The sequence below is a fragment of the Cavia porcellus genome, unplaced genomic scaffold (genome assembly GCF_034190915.1).
Source record: "Cavia porcellus strain 051 isolate PalLab524CR breed Dunkin Hartley unplaced genomic scaffold, mCavPor4.1 scaffold_1, whole genome shotgun sequence".
NCBI classification, from domain to species: domain Eukaryota; kingdom Metazoa; phylum Chordata; class Mammalia; order Rodentia; family Caviidae; genus Cavia; species Cavia porcellus.
Window position 1 is genome coordinate 220,146,157 of NW_026947484.1, and position 27,774 is coordinate 220,173,930.

The following is a 27,774-nucleotide window of genomic DNA, read 5'->3' on the forward strand; positions in this document are numbered from 1 at the left end:
TATAAATAGGAATTCTGCTTCAGGTTGAGTAAGAGGTAAGGGAGGTTGAATGCTCAGACTATCTGAAGGTGAGAGAAGTTAATGGTGCCCTGGTATAAGTAATTAATAAAAGTCCCCCCGGTGGTGATTGTGTGTACCCGGGTTTGAAAGTATTATTCCAGTGTGACCTGAGAATCTAAGTTGACTTTAGTTATAGTAAACTTGGTTGCGAGAGTTGGAAGGGTGTTAGTATCACTTCCTGGGCACCAGTTATGATTTTACATGCATTTCTCCATTTATTCCCCATAACAGCCTTAGGGATATAGACAGTAAGACAGTAATATCACTGTTTTACACAATCAGAAGCACAGGCTAGGGAACTGACTTAATCCAACCTGTCTTAAGCAAAGCTTGTTTCACCTGGCAATATCCATTGAGGTCTCCAGCAGAAAAGAACAGTAATGACCAAGCAGAGAAAAGATGAAAGAGCTAGTTTGATAGATTTAAGCCTGAGCTCTAAGCAGCCCGGAAAGATGGAGCACAACAGTGTTCTTTCACCTCGTGCAGTCTTTGTCATGGACTCTGCTTTGCTATGTAGGGGCACAAGGACCAGGTGAAGGGGGGTGTTCACTGAGGCGTGTGCACGGCTGGGAATGTAAGCTTGGAGCACCTTCCCTTCTTGGCCCCACGGTGGCAGTGCAGAGCCCTTTGGCTCTGGTGTGTTCTGCTGAGTAACTTTGCGTGACAAGAGTAGAGAGGCCTGGAAGAAGCCGCCAAGGAGGGAGGGTCAGAAAGTGCAGATTTCAGAGCCCTGGGGAGGCCGGGCCAGCGAGGACAGAGATGATCCTGTGAAGCACACCAGCTGGTACTCTGGGGAGCAAAAAGGTCATTTCAAAATGGGGAGAAACTGGATCTGGCAGGGGGGCTGCTGTTGTCAGCAGTTACTGACAAATGTTTTAAAGCAGATATGCCCGTGCCCACACACCCATAAGCTTATTTGCTTCCAAGTACAAACTGAACTTTTTTCCTGTAGAGGCAAAGTGTCTGTGAAAGGGTTTCCATGCTTTATTCACTTGGAGAGCAGCACAGGAGAGTCCCCTTCCTGTGAGGGCTGCGTGCTCATCACAGGGCGTGGAACTGTAGATCACGCTAGGCCCATTTAGCTTCTCCTTCGTGGAATGTTGACATCATTCAGGCTTTATTAACAGGGAACTGTGCGTGTCTCTCCTCATGTGGCCTCAAAATGGTGTCTCTTGGGGCCTCTTCTTCACTCTATTGATTATGAGGCAGCTTGTGTTAATCCGATGAAGGACCTGAGAAAGGCTTCCAAAATCACTTCTGCCTGAAGGACAGTTAAACCAGGAGACAGACAAACTGGAGAAGATGGCCATGGTGCCAGGTACCTAACGAACAGAGAAGAGAAGCAAACCAAGCACAAATTGACTCCACATGTCTCGCACTATGCCTCAGAGGCCATGGAATATGGCGTTGGCTTCCGAAAATGGAAACCCTTCACCAAACAAGAACTGTTCCTCTCATAGGCTGCAAAGAACACTTTGCAGCCTCAAAAGAACTAAAGGATGTGAGGTCAAGTCACAGGTCTGAGATTGTGGTAATGACCAGCCCTATGTTTTGATACCAGGCTTGCGTCCTCAGAATGCTCCAAGCTCTGAAGGACCTCTTTGTACCTCTGTCTCTCTTTCTGTCTTTATTTCTCTTCTTTTCTGTTTTGGAGACAGGGTATCACTATATAGTTCAGGATGGTCTTCAACTTACTATGTAGCCCAAACTGGCATCAAACTCTCAGAAGTCCTCCTGCCTCAGTCCCCCAAGTGCCGAATTTACAGGCATGTGCCACCATGCCCAGTTCCTAAAGAATTTTTTCTTGACTAGCCCTTGTCCATATGTTGATGAAGTTATTTTTATGCCCCTTCAGGAAACTCTTTTAGTTCTATATTACTAGATCAAAATACTAGAGAATTCAACTAATAAAGAGAAAAGGTTTGTTTTGGCTCACAGTTTTAGAGGTTTCAGTCCATAATCAATTGGCACTGTGGCTTGAGCCCTGTGGGGAGGCAGCACATTGTGGTGGGAGTGTGGTGGGGTATGTGTGGCAAAGCATGGTTCCATCACAGACTAGGAAGCAAAAGACAGAAATGAAAGGGTGAGGACCCCATACTCCCCACAAAGGGTGCATATTCAGTGATCTAATGACAAGGCCGTACCTCTCAAAGGTTCCAATATATCCTAGTAGCACACTTCTGAGGATCAAGCTTTTAATGGATAAGGCTTTGGGAGAATACTCACCATCCAGACTGTAGCAGGAACCCTTGGTGGTTGTAGGGAAAATCAGCTGGGCATTCAAGCCAGGAGAATTCGAGGAGCCAAAGTTGAAATAGGGATGGATATGAATTATAAAGACAAGATCTGATTGGATTCTGATCTCTGGAGTAGTGCTCAGTTCCAGATATAAATTATATGGAGTTATTGCCTGTATTGGCTGGAGAACTGTCTCTCAATCTGAAATCTTTAACAGAAAGTACTAAATGTAAAGCTCTGAATCAGCTGCATAGATTGTTATAATATCCTTCTGGGAGAGGGAGCCCAAGTGACTATTATAACAGCTTCTTCCTTCTCAGAAAACAGAAAATAATATTTTAAGTTGAACATTAATTAGAATTCCTTCCTCATAGAGTAAGTGGTTTATTACTCACCCTTAAATTTATGTTGAAGCCCTAATCCCAGTGTGATGGTATTTGAAGATGGGGTCTTTGAGAGGTATTGGTGTTAGATGAGGTCATGAAGATGGGGCCCTTATACTGGGATTAGTGTCCTCATAAGAGGGCAGAGCAGTTGAAAAAGGTCTTATGAGTTATTAATGAGAAGACAGCTGTCTGTAATCCAGGAAGAGGACCCTTCTCACAAGCCGATTATGCTGACACCCTAATCTTGAACTTCGAGTGTCCTGGATTGCAGTGGTTTGGATGTTTGAAAATCTGTATGTTGAAACCTGGCCACCAAAATGATGGGAGGTGGTTAGGTCACGATGCCTTCGTCCTCATGAATGGGATTAGTGGCCTTATGAAAGTGGCTTGCAGAAGTTCCACCATGCAGACACGTAGGGAGAACCATTTATGAGGCTTGGGTGCCTCACCAGACACCCAATTTGCTGCATTTTTGATTTTGTACTCAACCTCTAGAACTATGAGCAACAAAATTCTGGGGTTTCTAAAGTACTCAATCTCTATATTTTATTATGGCAACTAGAATGGACTAAAACAAGAATTGTAAGAAACTAAATCTCTGTTGTTTTAGGTCATCAGTATATGGTATTTTGTCGTGGCAAACCAAGTTAAGACAGTAAGTATCCATCTTTGTCCATGCTGGCCTGGGATGCTCTGATAATATCTACTTTTCTGTAGACGCAATCTATTTTGGGATGGAATATTCCATTCTTCCTTCTGTTTGTGGCTTCTCCACTGGGGATTGGATGGTCAGTGTTGCACCAGGAAGGTGAAATAATAGTAAGTTGTCATTTGGTACATCAAAAGCTTAAAAAAATCATTGAAAGTTTCTGCCTATGATAGGTGCTGTGGAGGTGGCAGAAATGTAAGAAATGCACTTGTCTGCAGCGGCTTCTGTTCATATGAGTCAAAAATCTTTGACCCATGAGCCATCTCTGGCAAGTCACGACTGGCTGGCCATCTGTTTTGTGGCTTTGTTGGAACACAGCTGCACTCACTTGTTTCCTTATTGTCCATGTCTTTTTTCATGTTGCAACACCAGAGTTTAGCAGTTGAACAAAGGTAGTACCACCCAGCAAGCTTATAATATTTATTATCTGGCACTTTACAGGAAAGGACCCCTGCATTACATATTGGTGAGGGCCAATGATCAGGCTTAAACACTGCTTCTTGGTATGTTTCATCTCTTGCATCTTTTGATGCCTTATTTTTCTACATTTGTCTTTATTCTTTTTTCCTTCTCTACTTGTCTGACTTTCTAAAGTCTCTTCCTTACTCACCCTCCTCTGCTAGTCTTGCTTGTGTTTCTGGTCTGTTGTTCCCCATCCCCAGTCCCTGCTACTCTGTTTATTTTTCATCCTTCTCTTCCCTGGCTTCTGCTCTGCTGTCTGTGACCATTTCCTCCCACTTCTTGGCTTCCTTCTTTCTCTTCTTGCTCTTTTCATCTGTGCCTTTTCCATGGAACTGGTTAGTTCCTGTGAGTTGGAATGACTCCCCTCTCACCATGCACAGCAGCCTTTCTCTGTCTCCACACGATCTTATGCATGTTTCCCTCCTCGGAGCTCCTCAGAAAACGGGGCAGGGCTGATATTTGCCTCATCAGGAAATGTAGCCTCTAAAAGTAAGTGTCCATTTGAATTGGCCACCTGACTGCCCTGACGGTCAGTGATGAATGTCTTGCAAATTATTCCCTCCACGTAGTCATCTGCTTCATTTAGCCAAAGAGCTGAAAATGTAGAAATATTTCTCAGGTTAAGAGACATAAACACACAAGCTTAAATATTAAGTGTAAATCAAGAGTAAATAAGAGGGAGATAATAGGACATAAAGACGTAGATCTTTCTCCAATGGGAAGGGGACGGAGAGATGGAGGGAGCGGGTGGGGGGGGGATGTTGAGTAAAGGAATTAAGATGTATTATGTACCTGTGATGGAGACATTATGTACTGCAAATACAAACTAATAAAAAGTTTTTAAAAAGAGAAATGTTTCTTAAATACCTCGGCTGTAGGAACTCCACGAGTCCCCACTCATGCTTCAGCCTCTGGGGTTTTAACAAGAAGTCCCAGTGTTTTTATAGCATTGTGAGGCAGCATCTAGAATTCAAAAATTAAGTCCGCTCAGCCTTGGGATGAGTGTGTGCTGGGTGGTGCTTTTTCCCCACAGAGTGATGTGTTTTGAATCTAAGACTTTCTGTGGGCAAATGTTCCTCAGAAGCACGCACGATGGTTGCTAAAGATTTCTTTTTATATAATAGTGTTGGAAAAAATACAGCAAACCCGGGTGGTTTTGGAGTCATTTTAAAGTAATTATAAAGATTTATAAGGCCTGTCACACCACTCATCCTTGATGCCAGAGTGAAAAGAGGCCTCAAAGTGCAAGGTCATTAATTATCAGTCCAGCCCTCAGTAGAAGTGAGAGGAAACAGCCCCAGAGCATCAAAACTTCAGACATTACCTAGCTTTAAAGAATCTAATCCAGAATATATTTCAGGGACATAGAGCCTTGGTTGCATTTGGTTGAAATTTGAACCTATTCACTGTTTTTTCCTCTTAAGTGTTTATTTGTATTAGTGTTGCTACTTTTTTTCAGTACTATGAGTAGCATGCCAGTTCTGATTTCTGTATAATATGTTTTTGAAACTTTTGAAAAAAAATCCTTAATCATTGTTTTTAACACAGAAGTCCTGAATGTGGTTTGGAAAAAAGGGATTTAGCTAAACAATGCATATTAAACATTCGTTGCTTGATCTTCAGCTTCTATTATTTCCTTCCTATATCCCATATTTCAGTTTGGGGGTAAATGGCGCTGGGCAGTCTGATTCCAGTAAGCCTCCACGAGTGGAGTACGAACCCAGATCAGCATATTTATCTCCCAAGGCATCATGGTTGATTCTGGTTAGATATGATATGTCTTTCTATCTCTTGCAACAAAAAAGATTGTTAGTGTATTTAGGGCAATTGTACAATAATTACAGATACAAAATCAAGAAAGCAAAGTCAAGATTCTAGACTCTATTCCATGCCAACTAGCTTCGAGACCTTCAGCAAGTCCTTTGCCCACTCTTTAGGCCTCTTTGTGTGTGTGTGTGTGTGTGTGTGTGTGTGTGTGTGTGTGTGTGTGTGCTGGGAATTGAACTCAGGACCTGGCGCTTGCCAGGCAGGCTCTGTGCCTCTGAGATATATATTCCCAGCTCATAGGTCTCAATTTTGTCTCTGTCATACAGGAAAGAAGGAAAATGAGAGGCTTGGTACCTGCTAAGATCTGTTCCAGCTTGAAGATTCTTTGAGTTCAGCCTTCTTTTTGATCTTCTACAAACTGCTCCTTGCATTTCCCTCCAGCACCCCACTCCCTTGAATCCATCTTCCTCACTTCGGTCAGCTTAAGAGCCTCAGACTGAAAACTTGATTGATTTCTCCATTAAGAGTAAAACCAAATCTGCTTGTAACCTTCGTAGCTCCTTAATTTGAATTACCTTTAGGTTTAACTGAAACATAGAAATGGAATGTATTTTTGCAGATGAGCCCTTTATGCATGAGCTATTTTAGAGTCTCTTCCAAGGACTTCTTAAAAAATTTACTGAAGACTTACTTTACTGAAGGCTGGATCTCAGTCACAAGATAGTATACACTGGTGGCCTTAAAGCTAACAACCTAGGGCCACATAAGCATCACGTCCTAGAAAAATGAGTAGCACTTTCAGATGCTAATTATACTTATCAAAGCAAGAAGTATATTACATATGGTCAACTCTGAAGCACTAATATATTAAACATCTGTAGCTTTAATATAGCCAGAACAGATATCGGCTAATGTCTAACTACTATACTGTTAAAATATATAATGATATGTTAGTTATATGTTTGAAGGAGGCTATTTTTTTAGTAGGAAACCATTGAAAAGTGACTCTGGATGTATTGTAATTACATCAACAGTCTGGAGCTAGTGCTGGATTGTGAGGAGTCATTTTCTGTTTATTTTTTAATTGACGGAAACCCCAGTCTACCAAGGGCTGTGTACTCTGCCATGTGCTAGCCAGGCTTGTTTTGTTCTATTTCCCATTCAGGGCACTCCCCTCCACAAACGCTTGCCAAGTCTGCATGCACGTTGAGTCAAAACATTTTGGATATGAACTCATCACATGTGAAAAAATGGGTTTAAACAACATCTTCACATGCAAGTGTACTATGTGTTCTTTCCAGCTGATGTTTCAGTTCAAATTTGTGAAGCTTTGAGAGTTGCGTGTATTTGTACAATAACTCAGCATTGCCCCAGAATGCAATGAGGCCATTGGCTTCCTGCTACAGACTAAACAAAGGGTAAAATGTGCAACGTGTAGATAGAATATCTACAGCTTTAGACACTGTCTGTTTAACTGACCAATTTACAAGTACATTTGTATATACAGTGGCCCATTGTGCTGATTCAATGGTCGAAAGAAGAATTAACATTCATTGAAACCAGCTTAAGCTGGCCAATTTTGATTTGGTAGAAATTAAGTGACTTTGAATAGCTAAAGGATGAATTACATACAATTATTGTTTTTTCTTTGTTTTCACTGAGGGAAGGGGATGATCTAAGAGTGAATGAGGCTTATTTTAGGGTCAGGAATATATCAATTGAGAACGTAGAAGAGAACAGAAATGTTTGGGAGAAGACACTGGGGAGAAGAGAGATGAACGGGTAGAGTTGGAACTGAACCTTAACTGCTTTCTCATGTCATAGATGGGACATTAGCACCTGTGACATTATCTCCTCTCTCAGAAATGTTTAACCCCCAACCCAGTGAATGCCTTTGTCAGGTCCTCATGTGTTTGGTGCTTGAAAAGTTGCATTTGTTCTGTGTGACTCTAACCTGACTCCCTCAGATACTGATGATAGGCTTTTGAAGACATATTTCTGGAGATGATCCAAAATTCCAAGGAAAGTAAAGACGAAAAGCTCAGCAAAGATAAAGACGAGCAGAGGGATTCAGTGGCCAAGGACTGAAATGACACATTCAGTTTAATGGTACATAATATATACAGAAAGTTTTCTGTCGAGTCATACATTAGATTTACATAGATATTGATTGCCTTTTCCATGTTGGAAATTTTATCTTTTATGAGGCTTTAAAAATATTTCTTGGGGGCCAGGGACTTAGCTCAGCTGCATAAGTGCCTGCCTTATTAGTGCGTAGTTGTGAGTTCGATTCCTGGTATCACCAAAAAAAAAAAAAGTAATAATAACTTTTTTGATCAAAATCAAACAAGTTCTTCAGCTAATTTTGGCAGATAGTGGTTTGACCCTCTGAAGGCAGACATAAGCTCAGTGCATTGTAGATTCACAGAAAAGTCTGTGAAAATGAGAGATTCCTATGTCATCTTCAGCTTTCAAAGGGAACAACAAAGTTTGTATTACTTTGATAACTCTGAAGCAAGGCTTATTATCAAGGTTATAAATTTTCTTCTGGATACTTTCAGATCTTCCCACAACCTTTGGGAGCTCTGTGTGGCTCATCGTTTCCTAGATGAAAGCTCCTGGACTGGGATTCTTGAACATTGGTAGCACGGAAGGGGTATTAGACTCCCTGATGTCTAGCTTGATAGGATGGAACCAGAACTCATCCCCTAATGAAGAAACTTTCCACACTGAGCTGGCTTTCCAGCTTCCAGGGTCTCTTCATCCAAATCATATTTACAATCCTCACTGACCTCAGAGACACTTGTCTTTTTATTCAGTCCTTAGTCATCTTCCTAGATAAAATCTCCTTCTTTTTCTCTCTCTTTTACAGAGTAAACAAGAAAAAAATAAACAGCTGATATTAGATGAACGTATCTTTTTCTGCCATGTTATACAGTTTTGTAGACCATGGTAAAACATTATGGTTTGAATGGCTGAAAGACAGAGGTGGGTTTGAAATGATTGGAAATACTGAAAATTACAGGAAAAATCATTGTTGGAACTAAGATATATATGCAGTGGTGTGGGAAGGTGCCTTGTGTAATCCAGGTTGAGGTTCTGGACTGCTTGCTTTCCTGAATGAAGAGATACCATTCATATTCAGTGGCCTTCTTGTTCATATGTAAATATTTATTGCTAAGATGTTTGAAGATGTCTTATCCTTCTGAGTAGTTTAAAGTTCCTCTTATTTACATTAATGTTAACATTATACAACTACATTAAAAATCTTTTGCTGGCCCATACTTTAGACCGGTATGTATCCAATTCATGATAAACACATTTACTAAGGCCTCAATCAGACATAAGCATGGATTTTGAATTGAGAAGTTAGATTCCCCTGAGGAATATTTAGAAGGAACAAAGCAGAATCAAGTCACTCAGCAGATGTTTGTTTAATCTTTCTCTTGTGTCCAAACAAGATTTGATGTGGTAAACTGGGGTAAAATGCATGAAACAGCTAAAAGACCAAACTAACTAAACAAAAAGTACCCACACATTCTACAAACTACCCGTTAACCACAAACATATCATTATCTCTCATGCACCTTAGCCAAAAGGCCAACAGAGGGTAGATTAAAGTGTTCTAAACTTCACTTCTTCTCTCTTAGTCTTTTAAACACTGGAGATCAGGGAGCAGACAATGGGCGTAGTAGGAAGAGAAACAAAATCGAAATAACCACAAAATCTGTTGCTTTTAGGGTTAAAACAGTTGGCTTTAGGGTCTGCTATAGGGTTAAGCAGACCACAGGAAAAGGAAACTATTAAAATATTTTTGTCTGTGTGCATGATTCTTTATTTGAATCCCATTTTGTTTTCAAACTCTACCTAGCCTGTCTTTGCAGATATTTTCCTGCTCATCTGATTCTGTGGGTGACCACTGTAAGCCAGTCTTGTAAATTCTTATACATTTGTGTATCTTCTGTTCTATCTGTTTCTCTAGTAAAAACACTGACTGATATCGCGATACTTCTGAGTGAAGAGAAGAGATTTGTTGCCACTACACCAAGCTCAAATTCATCGACTCTGGTTGGCATGAATAGCTTTCAGCACAAAGGGCTTGTGGACAGGGAAGGTTATGGAGGTAAAAGCTTCCCCCCCTCACCCCTTCCTCTGGGCTCCTCCATACCATTCAGGGTTTCTGGAGGTTCTGATGGGCACATGGATACACTGTTCATTTCCGCCGTTGATAATGCAAAATAGGCAGCAACTCTCCTGATTAATTTTGCAATTTTAATCAAGGATATTCGCTCACTGAATAAAAGCAAGCAAGCAAAGCATGTGTCATAGGAACATGCACACAAAATAGTGGACAAAGCATAAAACTGAAATTATCATATTAAAGCTACATTTAAAAAATTGACATAGCATGCATTTAAGAGGAGTTGCACTATAATTTGTAGAAGGAAGATTTTGCTACTAGAAAATACTTGTTTAAAAAAGAAAATGGGGGAGTCCGGAAGAACATGGCAGATAGATAGCAGCAGCCTCGGAGGCTCTCTGAAAAACCGCACTTGAAATCCAGGAATGGGGCCAGGCAGGAAGTCCTAGGCAAGAGGGAATATTCTTTGCCAACCCAGGAACGAACTAAATTAAGAGAAACCAACTGGAAACGCAATTCTGGTGATACAGCAGGAGCAGATAAGGTATCAGAACAGAAGCCGCACCCCGCACTACTGGAAACTGTGATTTGAATCACCTGCAGCCGCTTGTTGTGTCCGGGTCGGCACAGCGGGGAGAGAGGCGGGAAAGCTCGGAGAGTGGGAAGCATTGGAAGGAGTTGGGAGCGGCAGTGGCCAGGTGCCCTGCATCAACCTGCAGTGAGTGAGTGGTTCGAGCACCCTTCCATAGAGTAGGAGGCTTCAGCGGAGGACATACTCGGGACCGGGCAGACTTCCTGGAATGAGATGCTGCAGTGATTTCAGTCACATATCTCCTCTCAAGCGGGATTGGTGGGGAGTGCCTGGCCTACGAGACGCTGCTAGTTGAGACCCAGTAGGCTAGCCCAACTCAGGTCCCAGCGCCTGGAGGTGCACCCTAGCGGTGAAGCCTTCGGTAGGTTGACCTGGAGGGGCAGGCCTGGCATAGACTGCCCAGGTCTGTGTCTCCCTGGTGGGCTTGGTGGGCGGGAACACCTAGCCGGCGCAATTCAAACAGACTGTGGCTGACAGGGAAGGAAGCTGGGCCTCCTATACACGCTTAAATATAAGGAACCAATATGGGAAGAGGGAGCAAAGGGTCCTTGGCCCCCAAACCTGAGAAACATGCAATAGCAGATACTGCACCAATAGACATAAAGCGCTATCTCCAGAGCCTCATAGACGAGTTCAGGAATGAAGTTATTAATGACCCGAAACACGACATAAGCAGAATAGTTAGAGAAATGCTAAGCACCGCCCAAGAAAAAACAGATGGTGGAATGGAAGAACAGAAAAAAAGGGGAGAATTGTTTGATGGAGAAGATAGAGAAAACATAGAATATGTAAAACAGGTTCAAAGAGATTACCAGGAAACTAAAAACTCTATCAAAAACTGGCATAACAGCTTGGAAGAAACTAAGGATAGATTATCTGAACTGCAGGGCAGATTTGTAATATGGGAGCATGAAATGAAAAACTTCTTAAAAATAACAAAGAAACAAACAGCAACAATACAAAAACTAGAAGATGATAAGAGGATCTATAACTTAAGAATTAAGAACATAAGAGAAGAAGTGGGGACAAAACAAGTGGACTACAAAAGCTATTCACAGAAATAATCCAAGAGAATTTCCCTAATTTAGCAAATGATAAAGATACTCAGATGTATGAGGCATACAGTACCCCAGCCACCTACAACCCAAACAGAGCTACACCCAGGCATATAATAATCAAGATTCCAGAAACCCAAAATAAGAAGAGAATATTAAAAGCTGTCAGGGACAAGAAACAGATCACTTACAAGGGAACACCCATCAGAATTACAGCAGACTTCTCTGCACAAACCATCAAATCATGAAGAGTGTTGGGGGGAAATAATTCAAGCTTTGAAAGATAATAATCTCCAGCCAAGATTGATATATCCTGCACAACTGTCCCTAGAAATTGATGGAAAAACAAGGTGCTTCCAGGATAAAGAGGAACTAGGGGAATTTGCAACCACTAATTCAACTCTACAGAGAATACTGCAGGATAGTCTAAAAAAAGGAAAATACCAAGATTCCAGAAATAGTGGCAGAGAGGCCACAATGAATGGAGCAGAAAGCGAAATGAAGAAGACAAACTGACAACAAACGACAGAAAAAGAGCTCAACAGAAATGAGGCAGAGAAGATCGATGGTAGGAACAGCTATTTTGGAGAAAACAAGACATCATAATAGCTAGTGCTGATTTAGTATTGTCTTGTTTTGAAGTCCCATCATACTTGTATTCTTCTGTCTCCATTGGTCTTTTTTAAAAAATTTTATTTAAAAGGAAAAAGAGAAAAACACAAAACAAAACAAAGTGGTGTAAGGGTACAAGTAATACAGAACTACAAAAAACAAAACAAAACAAAACAAAACAACAACAACAACAAAAACAAACCAGTAAGAAACCACCAGTTAATAGATTACATATTATCGTGTTAGAGATAGTTGCTCAAATCACAGTATCAAAGCATACAAAGTGGACATTCAAACAGTGAGGCTACAAACAGTTGTGTTCAATGATCCAACCAAAAACATTAATATGGTCAGCTATTTAACACCCCTAAACACACTTGCTGTTGTATCCTTTAGAGCTCTTTTTTTCCCCTCTCTTTTTTACAACAAAATTTACACAGTTTGGGTTTTATTACTCCTTAGTTCTTATTACTTTTTTGGGGGAGAGAATAAAGTCAAATATGGCAAAACAAAACTGTCAGTCAAAACCAAGGATAGACATAGCACATGATGTAAAACAGAGTACAAGGTTATCAACAATGGTTATCAACAATGTCTATCTCATTAGATATTATAAAGTTGAACAAAACAGTAGAGAACAAGACCAATAAAACTTAAGCATTGTAAACATTACAGGACTTCCAAAGGAGACAATAGTCAAACCAGAATGGGCATCTTAGTGAATCTTATTGCCTTCAAAGTAGTTGCCTATACCCTCAAACATGATACTATCATACAGAATGGAACAGAGTTCAATCAGTCAAAACAAGATCATGGGAGCATTACAGGACTTCAAAACAAGTTAATAGGAAATCAAAAAAAGTTACTATTATATATCCTGCTAATTTAAAAAATTTTTCCCCTTAATTAAAACAAACATAAAAAATAACTAAATAATTTTTTTAAAGAATAAGGGAGAGATTGAGATAAAACAGGACATAATAATATAACAATACAGGTCAAAGCATGACTGTTTCAGCAACCTAGTGCTTCACAACCAAATAACCCGACTTAATAGTAGTTACCATAGTGTTTGTCTTGTTCCTTGAAATATTTGAATAAAACTTCATATACTATAGCTTCAAATATTTCCATATCAAGAAGCCCAGAATAAAGCCTTTCCAATTAATAAGTGAAAACTTTACAAGGCTTCAAGGCCACATAATGGGGAATCATGCTTACCACATATTTTTATATATTTGAATCATTACTTACATTAGGGAAACTATTCAGTATTCACACATGTGAGATTGATTTATTTCACTTATGAGTATGGTCTCAAGCTGTGCCCATTTATTGATAAATATCTCAATGTGATCCTTCTTTATAGCTGAATAATACTCCATTGTATAGAAATACCACAACTTTTTTATCCATTCCTCAGCTGATGGACACGTGGGTTGTTTCCAAGATCTGGCAATTACAAATTGTGCTGCTATAAACATAGGTGCACATATATCACTGTGGTATGATGCTTTCAATTCTTCTGGGAATATGCCTAGAAGTGGAATAGCTGGAATAAATGGGACTTCCAATCCCAGCTTTTTGAGAAATCTCCAGACTGACCTCCACAAAGGCTGCACCAGTCTACACTCTCACCAACAGTGTAGGAGAGTTCCTTTTTCCCCACAGCCTCTCCAGCATTTGTTGTTGTTGGTTTTCTTGATCCTGGCCATTCTTTCAGGAGTGAGATGGTATCTCAGTGTGGTTTTAATTTGCATTTCTCTAATGACCAATGATGATGAGCATTTTTTCATGTATTTATTTGCCATTTGCATTTCTTCATCTGTGAAGTGTGTACTCATCTCAGATGCCCATTTTTGGATTGGATCTTTGAATTTTGGGGGTCTGAGTTTTTTTTAATTCTTTATGTGTTTTAGACAAGAGTCCCTTGTCTGAGAGAGAGTTCACTAAAATCTTTTCCCAGTTTGTGGGTTTTCTTTTCACTATGCTGGAGATATCTTTTGACACGCAGAAACTTTTTAATAAGAAGTGGTCCCAGCTATTGATTCTGGGAAGTATTTCCCGTGCGGTTTGAGTCCTGTTCATAAATTCTCTACCTACTCCTATGTCTTCAAGGTTTCTACCCAATTTGTCTTCCAATAGATTTAGTGTTTCTGTTTTAATATTAAGATCTTTGACCCATTTAGATTTTAATTTAGCACATGGTGATAGACATGGGTTTTCGGCAAATGGAGAGCCAGTTTTTCCAGCACTATTTATTAAAGAGACTGTCGTTCTTCCAGTGAACCTGCTTGGCTCCTTTATCAAAGATAAGGTGGTTGAGTGTGTTTGTAGTTGTGGTTGTATCTTCTAATCTATTCCATTGATCTTTCACTCTGTTTTGATTCCAATACAATGTTGATTTTACTACTGTTGCTTTGTAGTATAACTTCAAGTCAGGGATTGTGATGCCTTCTGCTTTGTCTTTGCTGCTTAGAACTGCCTTTGCTATTCTAGGTCTCTTCTGGATCCAGATGCAATTTAGGAGTGATTTCTCTAGATCTATAAGGTATGTTGACAGTATTTTTATTGGGATTGCATTGAATCTGTATAACAGTTTTGGGAGAATGGCCATTTTCACAATGTTTGTTCTTCCTATCCATGAGCAAGGGATGAGATCATCTTCAATTTCTTTTTTTCTGAGATCATCTGCAATTTCTTTTTTCAGTGTATTATAATTTTCACTGTATAAGTCTTTCACTTCTTTCGTAAGAGTAATTCCTAAATATTTCATTTTTTTGCTTGCTAATGTGAAGAGTGTAGTTTCTCTTATTTCCCTCTCTTTGATTTTGTTGTTCATGTATAGGAATGCTATTGATTTCTGAGTATTGATTTTGTATCCAGTCACATTACTGAATTTATTTATTGTATCTAAGAGTCTTTCAATGGAGTTTAGGGGGTCTTCTATGTAGAGTATCATGTCATCTGCAAACAATGATAATTTAACTTCTTCTTTTCCTATCTTTACCCCTTTTACTTCTCTCTCTGGCCTAATTGCTCTGGCTAGTACTTCCAGTATTATATTAAATAGGAGTGGTGATAAAGGTCATCCTTGTCTTGTGCCTGATTTTAAAGTAAAGGCTTTCAATTTTTGGCCATTTAGTATGATGCTGGCTGTTGGTTTGTCATAATTGGCCTGTATTATATTGAGGTAAAGACCATCTATTCCAATTTTCTGTAAAGTTCTTATCATGAATAAATGTTGGACCTTATTGAAGGCTTTTTCTGCATCTATAGAAATGATCATGTGATTCTTATTTTTGGCTTTATTGATATGATGGATTACATTTATTGATTTACGTATGTTGAACCATCCTTGCATTCCTGGGATGAATCCCACTTGGTTATGGTGTATAATCTTCTTGATGATTTGCTGCATCCTATTTGCCAATATTTTATTGAGGATTTTTGCATCTGTGTTTATTAGGGAGATCAGTCTATAGTTCTCTTTTTTAGTTGGGTCTTTCTCAGGTTTTGGTACTAGAGTAATATTTGCTTCCAGGAATGACTTGGGAAGGATTGCTTCCTTTTCAATTTCATTGAAGAGTTTGAAGAGTGTCGGCATTAGGTCTTCTTTGTATTTCTTGTAGAATTCTGCAGTGAATCCATTTGGGCCTAGGCTCTTCTTGGTGGGTAAGGACTTAATTACATTTTCAATTTCATTAACAGAGATTGGGTTATTCAACAGTTTTACATCCTCTTGATCTAGCTTTGGTACTTCATATGCTTCTAAGAATCTGTCTATTTCTTCTGTGTTATCAAACTTTTGAGAGTAGAGGTTTTCAAAATAGGTGTTGATGATCTTCTGTATTTCTATTGGGTCTGTAGTGATTTCACCTTTTTCATTTCTTATTGCATGAATTTGAGCTTTCTCTTCCCTTTTAAAAATAAGGTTGGCTAGAGGCTTATCAATTTTATTTATTCTTTCAAAGAACCAACTCTTTGATTCATTAATTCTTTGGATTGTTTTCTTAGTCTCTATTGCATTGATTTCTGCTCTGATTTTTATAATTTCCTCTCTTGGCTTTGGGCTTGACTTGCTCTTCTTTTTCTAGCTGTTTGAGGTGTAGCATCAAGTTATTTATTTGTATTCATTCTGTTTTCCTGATGTGGGAACTCAGTGCAATAAATTTTCCTCTCAGGACAGCTTTCATTGCATCCCACAAATTCCGGTAAGTTGTATCTGCATTTTATTTTCTTTTAGGTATTGTTTAATTTCTTCTGTGACCCACTGATTACTCAAGAGTGTGTTATTCAGTTTCCATGTGTTTGCAGGATTTTTGCAGTATCTTTTATCATTAATTTCTAATTTCAGAGCGCTATGATCCGATAACATGCAAGGGATGATTTCAACTCTTTTGCATTTGTTTAAATATGTTCTGTGAGCTAATATATGGTCTATTTTAGAGAATGATCCATGTACTGCTGAGAAGAATGTGTATTCTGATGTTGTTGGGTGGAACATTCTGTATATGTCTATCAAATCCATTTGTTCACAGGTGTGATTCAGTTCTGTTATTTCTTTGCTCATTTTCTGTCTGGTTGATCTGTCCCTTGGTGTCAATGGTGTATTAAGATCTCCTGTTACAATTGTGTTACTGATAATTTGAGTTTTCATTTCTGTTAATAGTTGTTTTATATAACTGGGTGCTCTGGAGTTTGGTGCATATATATTTAAGATAGTTATCTCTTCCTCTTGGAGTTTTCCCCTTACGAGTATGTAGTGACCTTCTTTGTCCTTTATGGTCATTGTTGGTTTAAAGTTCACATTGTCTGCAAACAGAATGGCTACTCCTGCCTTTTTTTGGATTCCTGCTGCATGAAGTATTGTTTTCCATCCTTTGACTTTCAGTCTGTGAGTATCCTTCTGGGTTAGATGGGTTTCCTGTAAACAGCATATGGTTGGATTTTGTTTCTTGATCCATTCTGCTAGTCTGTTTCTTTTGATTGGTGTATTGAGACCATTTACATTAATGGTTATTACTGTTAAATGCTGGTTTATTGTTGACATGTTATCTCTCTGCTGTTGCATCTTTATCTTTCTGTTCTGTTTAATTATCTGCTTTGCTTAGTGGTTTTTTCCTTTGTGTATCTAAACTGTCTTTCAATATTTTTTGCAGAGTTGGTTTGGTGTTCATGAAGTTCTTCAGCTGTTCTTTGTCATGGAAGTATCATATTTCACCATCAGTTTTGAATGATAGTTTTTCAGGATACATCAGTCTAGGTTGGAAATCATTTTGCTTTAGGATCTGGAATACTTCACTCCATGCTCTTCTTGACTTTATTGTTTGTGCTGAGAAGTCTGCTGTGATTCTGATAGGTTTTCCTTTATAAGTGACCTGTCTTTTCTCGCCGACAGCTTTTAATAATCTATTCTTGTGTTGGATTTCTGGGATGGTGATTATTATATGTCTGGGTGTAGTTTTATTTTGGTTATGACTATTTGGAGTTCTATATGCTTCACTGATCCTGATGTTGGTTTCTGATCTCATGCTTGGGAAATTTTCAGCTATTACTTCTCTAAATATCCTCTTGACATCCTTTATGTTGTCTCCTTCTTTTTCATTAATCCCTATCATTCTTGTGTTATTTTTCTTTGCATTGTCTTGCAGTTGTTGAATTGTTGTTTCCTGATTCCTTGTTATTTTTGAAAGATCTTTCCTTTCTTGTTCACTAGCTGCAATCCTGTCTTCAAGGTCTGAAATTCTATCTTCACTTTCATTAAGGCAGTTTTTACAACTTTCAGTGGAGTTTTTTATTTCCTGTATATCTCTGTGCATCTGCATTATGTATTCTGTTTGTTTCTTATATTGCTCGTCTAGAGATTCTATCCTTTTGTTTAGTTCCTCCAATTTTTTATCTGTATTTTCTTTAGATATATTCAGAATCTCTTTCATTTCTTTTATCATTTCTTCTTTTACCTGGGAGATTATTTTGAGTTTGAATCTGTTTAAAGCTTCCTGGAGTTGCTTGTTAATTTCAGTAGCTATTGTGTCCGATATTTGAGGTGAATGGCATATATTTTCTTCTATATACATCGCTCCTAGGGTTTCTTGAGATGGGCTGGAGGTTTGAGGTTGTAATTTGGTTTTTTGTTTTGTCATTTTCCTATATTTCTGTGTTTCAAGTGTTATTTGAAAGCTTCCTCAGGATCTGTTGAAAATCCCCTTCTATGTTTGCAGCTACTGAGACTCTGGCACCACTCTACCCCAAGCCACTGGGCCTGCAGAACCAATGGCCCTCCTCTGCCTGCTCAGAACTCTGCAGTTCCAGACAAGCTGGGCCTCAGGGATACTGTGTGTCCACCTGCCCGTTGGAAGCTCCACAGCTCTCCAATTGCACCCAGGATGTGGAGGCAGATGTAGACGTCTCAAACCCACCTCTCCACTTCACTGCACCTGGAAGCCTGGAGGGACCCAGTCTGGGCTCTGGGCAGAGTGCGCTGAGTACTCACCACAGGCTGCAGGGCCTCTGGAACCCGCGATGCTCCACCGCCCACTGAGACATCCACAGTCCTCCAGACACACGGGGAGGCCGATGCGGGTGCCCCAGATCTGCCCAGCCCCTCCTCTGCACACCGATGGCTAGGTGCGGGAGGCCCAAACAGGCTGGGCTCTGGGGATAGCGTGGGCCCGCCCACCTGTTGGAAGCTCAGCAGTTCTCCAAGTGCAGCCGGGATGGGGAGGTGGATGTAGAGGCCTCAAACCTACTTCTCCACTTCACTGCACCCAGAAGCCTGGAGGTTCCCGATCAGTCTGGTATTTGGGCAGAGTGCGCTGAGCACTCACCATAGGCTGCGGTGCCTCTGGAACCTGCGATGCCTCCCTGCTTGCTGAGATATCCACAGTCCTCCAGACACACGGGGAGGCTGATGCAGGCACCCCAGATCCACCCAGCTCCTCCTCTGCACACGGATGGCTAGGTGTGGGAGTCCCAAACAGGCTGGGCTCCAGGGATAGCGTGAGCCCGTCCACCCGTTGGAAGCTCAGCAGTTCTCCAAGTCTGTCTCCATTGGTCTTAAAATGTTATATCTTATTGGATTTTATTATATATGATAATATAAGCAAAAACTTTTATGGACAAGGAGTTTATATAGAAATCATTGTTCATTTTCTGTTAATTGGTTCTAAATACCCTGTAATAATGTCATTCTCTTGAATGGTTTTATAGTGTCTTGATATGTTTGGTACTACAGATTAAGAAGTTATACTCAAAGATTTCAAGGAAAGAGACACTATGGTAACTATTTTTATGTCAGGATATCTTGTGGCGAAACACTATTTTGCTTAAATGGTTATGTTTTGACCTGTGTTGCTCTGTTGTTTGACTGTCCAGGTTAGTTTTATCTTTTTTGTTGTTGTTGGGACCAGGGATTGAACTCATGACCTCAGGCTTGCCAGGCAGGCGCTTAAGCTGTTGAGCTAAATCCCCAGTCTGCTGTTCTGTTGTTATGCCCTTTTTTTTTTTTTATCTCAGTCCCCTTTTTTAAAAAATTATTTACTTTTTTCTTTTTCTTTTTTTAATTAAGGGAAAAATAAAAAATAACAGGATGCATTATAGTAACCTACTTTGATTTCCTATTAACTTGATTTGAAATCCTGTATTGCCCTCACTATCTTGTTTGGACTGATTTTCCTCTATTCTGCTTTGCTTGGTAGTACCAAGTTCGAAAGTATAGGCATAACTGTGAAGACAATAAGAATCATTATGATGCCCATTCTGGTTGACTATTATTTTCTTTTAAAATCCTGTAATGTCTCCAATGCTTTGGTTTTATTCTTTACTGTTTAGTTCAATTTTATTATAACTGCCAATTCTTAAAATAGCAAGAGGCAGTATGATAACCATTGTTGATCACCTTATATTTTGTTTTTACATTATCTATTATGTGCATCCTTTTGATTTGACTGACTCTGTTCTGATATGTCGCATTTGGTTTTATTCTCTTCAAAAAAAGTAATAAGAACTGTGCGAGTAATAAAACCCAAAATGTGTAAATGTCATTGTACAAAAGAAAAGAAAAGGAAGTGCTCTAAAGGATGTAACTGCATATATGTTTAAGTGTATAAGATAGGTAACTATATTACTGAGTGTTTTTTGGATCATTGAACAAAACTGTTTGCACTCTCACTGTTTGAAGGTCCACTTGATATGCTTCAATTTTGTAACTTGAACAACTATTTCTAAGATGAGAATATGTAATCTATTAACTAGTGATTTCTTACTGTTTATTTTTTAAATTTTGTATTACTTGTACCCTTTTTCTGTTTTTTTCCTTTTTCTCTTTAAATAAAAGAAAAAAGAAAATGGGTTGTTTAAAAGGGGAACTAGTTTAGATTTGATTCTACTGAGTCCATGTAAAAAACTGTACAAAAATTTGTATTTGGCTGGTTGAAGATCCAGCAAGCAGTTCAATGCTCACCATTTGAGCAAAACTTCAACTAAGCAGCAGGCTACTTTTACACTCTCATCTCCCCTCCTTCTCATTCAACCATCCTGGAACTTCGGATGGCTTTTGGAAAGGAACACATTAGGTAGGACTGTGGGATTTAACCCTTGAGAGGAGAGAAGGCTCTGTGATCAGTTGACTTGGAACTTTCATTTCTATGTCTGCTGCTGCTACTGGCTGACATTATTTGACTTTTTTCCTATGCCAGGAAGTTTACATTATCATAGACCTTCCAGTAGCCTTAAAAGATATATTTTCTTCTATTTTGTTGAACTAAACCTCAGGTGGGTGTGGTGGTGTACTCCTGTAATTCCAGCACTCGGGAGGCTGAGGCAGGAGACTAGTTTGCAAGTTCGAGACCAGCCTGGGTTATGTAGGCCAGCTTGAATTATGTAGTGAGACCCTGTCTCAAAAAGGCAAAAATAATTAAAATAAATAAAATAAACCCTGAAGTCAGACAAGTTAAAATGTATTCCATGTCACACAGCTGGGAAGTTGCAAAGATCTCTGACCATACACCTGATCCCTGCCCCTTGTATCCATTACTCTTCAAGGATGGTGAAGGCACCTGCAGAAATGGAAAATCTTTGCAGTTACCAGATGACTTATGACAAATCTGAAACTATAACAATATAAAGTAAGCATGTAATTCCATCCGATTATTAAATTCTCATTTCTCTTTGAAGGCACAAAAGGCCATTACTGTGGCCCCAAACAACACTGCAAGCTCCTATCAGAATTTCCTGTCCCTGTATCATTTTAAAGCAATTATGGTTCCTCTCTCTGGATTTTCCCACTGATATTTATGCTTTGTTGATTTTCCTCCAAATGCATTGGGGGCACTTGTCCAAATTAAATATCATTTTATTACTTCCTGCCTCTTATTTTAAAATTCTTTTTGTCTTTTACTCTCCATGGGGTTTGCATTATGTTCCAATTAATATCTTATAAATCTTGGGTGCAAGCTATTAAGTACACATGCATGTCACTAGGGGATAAGCTCAAGGCACTCAAGTCTACCTAGGGATTAGGTGATGCTTGGAATTAACCACTGAGGACCATGTCTGACTTTCAATTTAAACACTCAGTTCACCAACCATAGCACCTCCCTTCTGAACCCAGGAGACAATAGGCAGGGCATAATTGTCTGTAGCTCATAAATAAGAAAATGAAGGCTGGTGAGCTTTTGAGACTTGTCCAGGCTCATGCCATGATATGACTACAAAGACTAAAAAGATTTTGTGTTGTGACTATAAAAGATCAAAACCATTCATGCCTGAAATATATTTTATGTAAAAATGATTGACACTTAAAAAATTAAAATGTACTTTATTTGTTGATATAAAAACAGCTTTTAGGTTTTTATTTTAAGAGAGTTATGCTTTCATTGGGGTGGATCTGGGTAAAATGCTGACACCAGTGAAGCATATTTTCAATGTTTGGGTCTCCTACTTTGATTCCTGTATCATTTCAGTCTAGCACGATAGTCCTCCAGAATGCTTAGGGTCTCTAGCTGCTCCGGTCTTCCTCCTCCTAATATCATCTCCTAGGTTCTAATTTTGAAGCATTAGTCTCTAATTTTTTTACTTATTTAAGAGCAGTGGGGAAAGAAAGCTTGTTTGAGGCTGAGACAAAAGGGGTCCTGAGTGGATTGAAAAGACCTTGCCCTTTTAGAAAACTTAGAGGAAAATCATGAGGTGAGGTGGATCCAAGGTAGGGAAAACTGGGAAATCACAAGGTGGTATGTGGTAGGACAAAACTATGACCAACCAATAAGATTATGAACATAATTGCTCAGGTAATATTGATTAAATCAGGTTCAAATGGGGAAGCAGGTCACAGAGCAAGCAGGCATGGAACAGAACAGGGGCTCTTCCTATAGGAGACTGGCTCAGTGGCTCTTCCTGGGTTTCTCAAGGTGATGGATACTTATTTAGAAGCTCTGGCCCCTTGAAACTTCTCAGATCACTGCGTGACTCTGAAGGTCCTTTGCCCCTGAAGTCCGAGGTATTTAAATTAAAAGTTCCTTAACAAGAGCTTTGTTCCTTGACCAGAGCTGAAGTACAAGTACATGCTTGGGTGAGGTGGCACTTTGTTCTAGTCACATGAAAAGGTATGTGACTCGTGCTGTGTGTGTTGCTAGGCTGGTTTTAATGAGAGTATTTTTGAGGGCTGGTACAGAAGGGATGTCCCTAAGAGCATGGAGGAAAAACACAAGAAGGAGCCTGGGAATGTTCATTTCATAACTACTGGCAATGAAGTTAAAAGCATTGCTGATCTTACAATTGCACTGTCTCCCACTTGGGACATGCTTCTGTTTTAGGTACTTTTCTCTCATTGCTGAGACAAAATACCTGACACACAAAGTTAGAGGGGGAAAGGTTTATTTAGCCCACAGTTTGTGGAGGTTTCAGTCCATAATTGTCTGGCTTCAAGGCTGTCAAGTTGGCATATGACAGGGGTAACAGTTCATGGTGGTGGAAAACAGCAAAAGCAACAAGTGAGAGCAATATAAGCCTCTATGCGTCCCTCATGCTGTATCCAGTCTAGAGGGATTATAGTGGTGACAGTATAATCAGTGGATGGTCCAGAAATCACCCACCTTTAATCCTAACATGGCACTATTAGTCAATTACACACTGTAGATTCAACCACCTCAAAAACAAAACAAAATAAAACACATGCATGCACACACACACACACACACACACAGAAACAAATCAAAAAACCCAAAAAACTTCAAAACCCTATGACTGTCTTTGGGGAGACATCTAGACACAAACCCTAACAACTTCTCCCATGGATCTTTCTTCCCATAGAATTCTTTTTTTTTTTTTTTTTTATGGTACTGGGGATGGAACTCACAACCTCGTGCATGCAAGGCAGGTGCTTATGCTGCTGAGCTAAATACCCAGCCCTCTTCCCAAAAGTTATTGGCGTTGACTTTAAAAAAAAATCAAGTCATCACTGAGAGGGTGTGGGGAACTTGACAATGAAAATTAGTATATGCCTTTCAAAAACAACTGTAATTTAGGGTGAGGATCATGAAAAGATCTCTGCCCTTTGAATCAGTAGTAACTCTTCCAGGAAGCTAGCCTAAGGAAAAGATCCCAAATGGGGAACATGGTATGTAACCTGCACACCTGGTCTGCAGTGTAGGAGTATAAATGCTAACACAATTTCTAGTTAGTCATTTGAACTCCAGTGCTCTGTTGGCAGCTCATAATGATTACTGGGGCTCCTGCTTGACCTCATATTAATTGGTCAAGAGTCCTGGAAGCTTATTCAGTCCAAAGAGGATCAAAGAAAATAGCCAGTCAGTTTAGGCCACTGCAGAAGTTGCAATTTCTATTATGTTGCTTTTGCCACTGCCACCAGATTCACTATTAAAAATAATCAAAGTCATCTTGCCCACTGTCACATCAAAGTCACTCTTAGACCCAGCAAAAGCCACGTGAGTCCTTTGAGACTTCAGGGTTAGGCTTATTTTTAGTCACCACATTTTGGCTCCCAAGTTTCCAGCTCTGAGTCTATGTTGCTATGCGTTGCCAGGCTTCCAGGACAAGAGCTCTGTGCCAGGGTGGCTGGCTTCAGAACAGCTTCCAGCCTCTCCCTGGGTCTAACCATTCACCGCACTCCATCAGGACTACAGCGTGCGCCTTCCTTTCCTTGGGGACTGTCTAGTCAAGGGCCATGGCTTTGCCTGACCTTGATAAGGTTGCAACAGTGCACCAACCCTTTTGATCTCTCTAGCTTTGAACAGTGAGGAGTGGGTTTTGGATATTAGTTTTCTGCCTCCTGTAGGACCTGCTCCATAGACAGATTAACCACCTCTTCTGTAATGATCATCTCTGTGCTTTGATGGCTCTCAGAGTGACAATTTTGATAGAATTCTATTGTACCTGAACACCAGACTAATGGATACCTATTTCCCCTTGTGTAACTAAAATATCTGCTCAACAATCTTTAATACAACAGTGATGACAAAATAAGCTTCTAAAGTTGAAAAATAAAAATAAGGCAACCATGTGTTCATGTACATACACACTGAGAAGTATAAAAGTTAGGTATGAGAAGCCTCCAAAGATGCAATACCAGGAGGATTAGGCTTTGAAGTAAATTAGGATATATTTGCTCAATGAGGAGACAACGGTAGCTTTAAAAATGATGTGTAAAGAATATAAGGAAATACAGGCATTTTCTAAAAATTATCATGTTAAAATGAACAAAGGACTCATAAAATCAACTGTTTACATGGAGCTTTTGCCCCTAAGACTTGCTAATGATTTGTTTGGGAAAATGAGGGAGAAAGGACTGAAAGATGGCTTCTAAATGTTTGGCTTGAGCAGTGAGATGAATAGTGACATTTTTTACTGACGCAAGGAAGAACTGGAGTAGATATCAGGAAACAAAGACCCTTATCTCTACCAAGTTGGAGAAACTTCTTAGCCATTCACAAAGCGATAGGAGCAGCAGTGGAACACTGGAATTTGAGCTTGGGGGAGTTCAATGGGGTCAAGAGCAAAATTTTTTAAATTAAGTAAACATAGGATTGAAGGAATTCACTTAGGAAGAAGGAGGTATAGATGAACAGTGTGAAAATATCAGAAACAGAGCCTGTGGTGATTTCAACATTTATAGACCAGAGAAAGAAAGGGGGAAACAAAGAGCCAGAGGCAATAATGCAAAGTTAGGGGAGCGGAGAAAGTGCAGTCATGCAACTGGGAGAGGATGGAGTGGTTCAAAGGGCAAATGATCTTTAAAGGTTGTGGGAGGTGAGGACACATTATGGCCATTGGGTTAGATGAAAGAGGTTGTTCATGGCATTGAAGAGAGATTCAGTGGCCTGGAGGAAGGTAAGGACTTCTAGAGCTGGCCAAGGACAGCAGTGAGGAAGCGTGCAGTGACTATAGAGAGCTTTTTGAGGAAGCTATGTGTGTTGGGAGAGTGTAGAAATGCCACAGGATTCTTTTTTTTTGGAGCCGCTAGAACATGTCTGATTGCTCATGCCAATGATCCAAGAGGGAGGGAGAAGAAATTCATTGTGCGGGGGAGAGAAGCCTTCATTGCAGGAGAAAAATCCTTGAGAAGGACAAAGGGATGATATCCATGGCACAAGAGGAGAGATTTATCTTTAATGAAGTGGGCAGTTTTGCTCTGTGGAGCTATGGGAGTTTGAGGTGCATAGGAAGACTCCTGGCACACTGCTCAGCAAGTGTCTGCCATATTATTACACGCCAGTCTCTTTGAATGACGCAAGAGAATACTTGGTGGCCAGGCCAAACCATTGCTCAAAAGGCAAACCTTGAATGACTGCATTGTTAATTAGCATGTCCGAGCCAAAGAGAACAGTAATGAACTGAGAATGCCACCTTCCCTTCTTTCCTGAAGCCCGGCTCAGACAAGTGTCCTCTTACATAAAGGGCATTGATAGGTTAGGCTGGAAAGACCTACATAGGATTGACAAGACGGTTAAGTTGAATTTGTCATTTCCTTTTCCATTGGTTTATGTTTAGCCATTAGTAGTGCTCTTCGAAGCTTCAGAGGGTAGCAGTCTGGGGGACAGGGAACATGGAGAAAACCACAACCTCAAAACCTCTGCCATTGTGCAATCCAGATGAAAACTGCTCTCACTGTGGAGACATACCCAGAAGCATCATTCACTGACTCCAGTGGAGAAGATTTCCTCACCAACTTGGGAAACAGCCTAAGAGGGCCCGAGTTCAAGCTACTGTTCCCAAAAGTTCTATATGGAGACTGGGAACTTCACGTTTTCTCTATACGAAATATTACTTGTTACATTAGACTTCACTGTTGAAACAGAGTAATCTGTCAAACAGCTGATGAAATAAATGTCTTTGTTCTCAAAGGTATTGCCACAAAGGAAGGATTTCTTCAGAAAGCACAAACCTTCCACCATTTTAATCAACAAAAAGCTTAATAATCCAATGAAAATTTAGAATAAAGACAACTGCGCCTCAGACAGGATTCCTAGTTACAAACACCAGGAAGCAGCTCTAACAGAGTTGTGCAGAAAAATAATTTCTTAAGAGAATAGTGGGAATAATCCCAATATTTATTTAAATAGAAGCACTCAACGAGCTGTGATATAGTTGTTAATGGGCTGTATAAAAGTGAAGTAAGAAAAAACCCCACCAATATGCATAAGATAAATATATCTTGCAGGCCTAATGAGTGAGAGAAGCCAGACATTATGTATAGAATCTGTTTATAAAGTTCAGAGAAAGGCAAAGCCAGTCTGAGTTGTTTCTGTCAGAAGAGTGATTAACTTTTCATGACAGGAGGGCTGAAAAGGGACACCAAGAGGGACTCAGAGTGCTAGTTACATGGTGTGTTCAATTAGGAAAATTCCCCGAACTCTGTACTTTTGATGTGGACGCTTTTCTCTGTGTACAAAGGAGAGCAGAGAGCAACGGATGTGTTGCAAGTCAAAACTTACCAGTAAGGGCTGGAGACACAAGTTTGGGCCTTCGGTCCAGTCCTGCTTTCCAGATCTCTTACCGAAAACCACAGCACTGGACACCCATCTGTGATAGCCCACATTTACTGATTTTCTGTCTCCGCAGTTGGAATGTGAGCTGACTGCTGGCACTTAGTAGGTCCTCACAAACGTTTACTGAGTCTGGTCGCCTTGTTCATCACTGAGCCAAACTCCACTTCTCATGGTGCATTCTTTCTCTAGATAGTTACTCATCATCCAGAGTCCAGCCAAGCACGCTGGCCCAGAAACACATTTATTCTTTGAGGCGATTTCCTGTATTTCTTCTCAGATTGTCAGCAATGACTTAAAATTTGATTTTCTTAAAGCAAACTTATTTCCCGTAATTTCAGCTCATAGCAGCAGAGTCATCCCACAGCAGCCTCTCACAACAGAAACGCGTAGTATCTTGGTGAACGTGCTGTTGGTCACAGAAGTCCACATCAGCTGGAGCCCCGACAGGAAACGAGGCTGAGGGTGTGGAGCGATGGGACTCGGTCTATCAGGGAAGGGCGCGGTCATTTCCTTGACCTGGATGAGGCTGCGCGGGCTCCCTCTGGGTTTATTGTTTCACTTTCTCGCCCACTGATTCCTTATCTAGGTCATTTTGGGCCTGTTCAGAATTTAGTGTAACTGTGTGACACAGTGTAACTGTGCCCTGCTGCTGTACCTTCTGTGATTTAGGGTGTTTTAGGAAACAGCTGAATGATGATCCCCGGGATGCAGAACCCAAAGGATGTAGACTACCGCCTTTGAGCCTAG

The 27,774-nt window shown here is 40.1% G+C and overlaps 1 long non-coding RNA gene across 1 annotated transcript; it reads right to left on the bottom strand.

Moving 5' to 3' along the window:
- Positions 1-253: 253 nt before the first annotated feature.
- Positions 254-27,457, bottom strand: LOC134471309 (uncharacterized). Its single transcript, XR_010040678.1, has 3 exons — positions 26,974-27,457; positions 2,287-4,449; positions 254-1,382 (listed from the first exon to the last, which is right to left on the bottom strand). It is a non-coding gene; the product is annotated as an uncharacterized LOC134471309 (long non-coding RNA).
- Between the last annotated feature and the right edge of the window lie 317 nt (positions 27,458-27,774).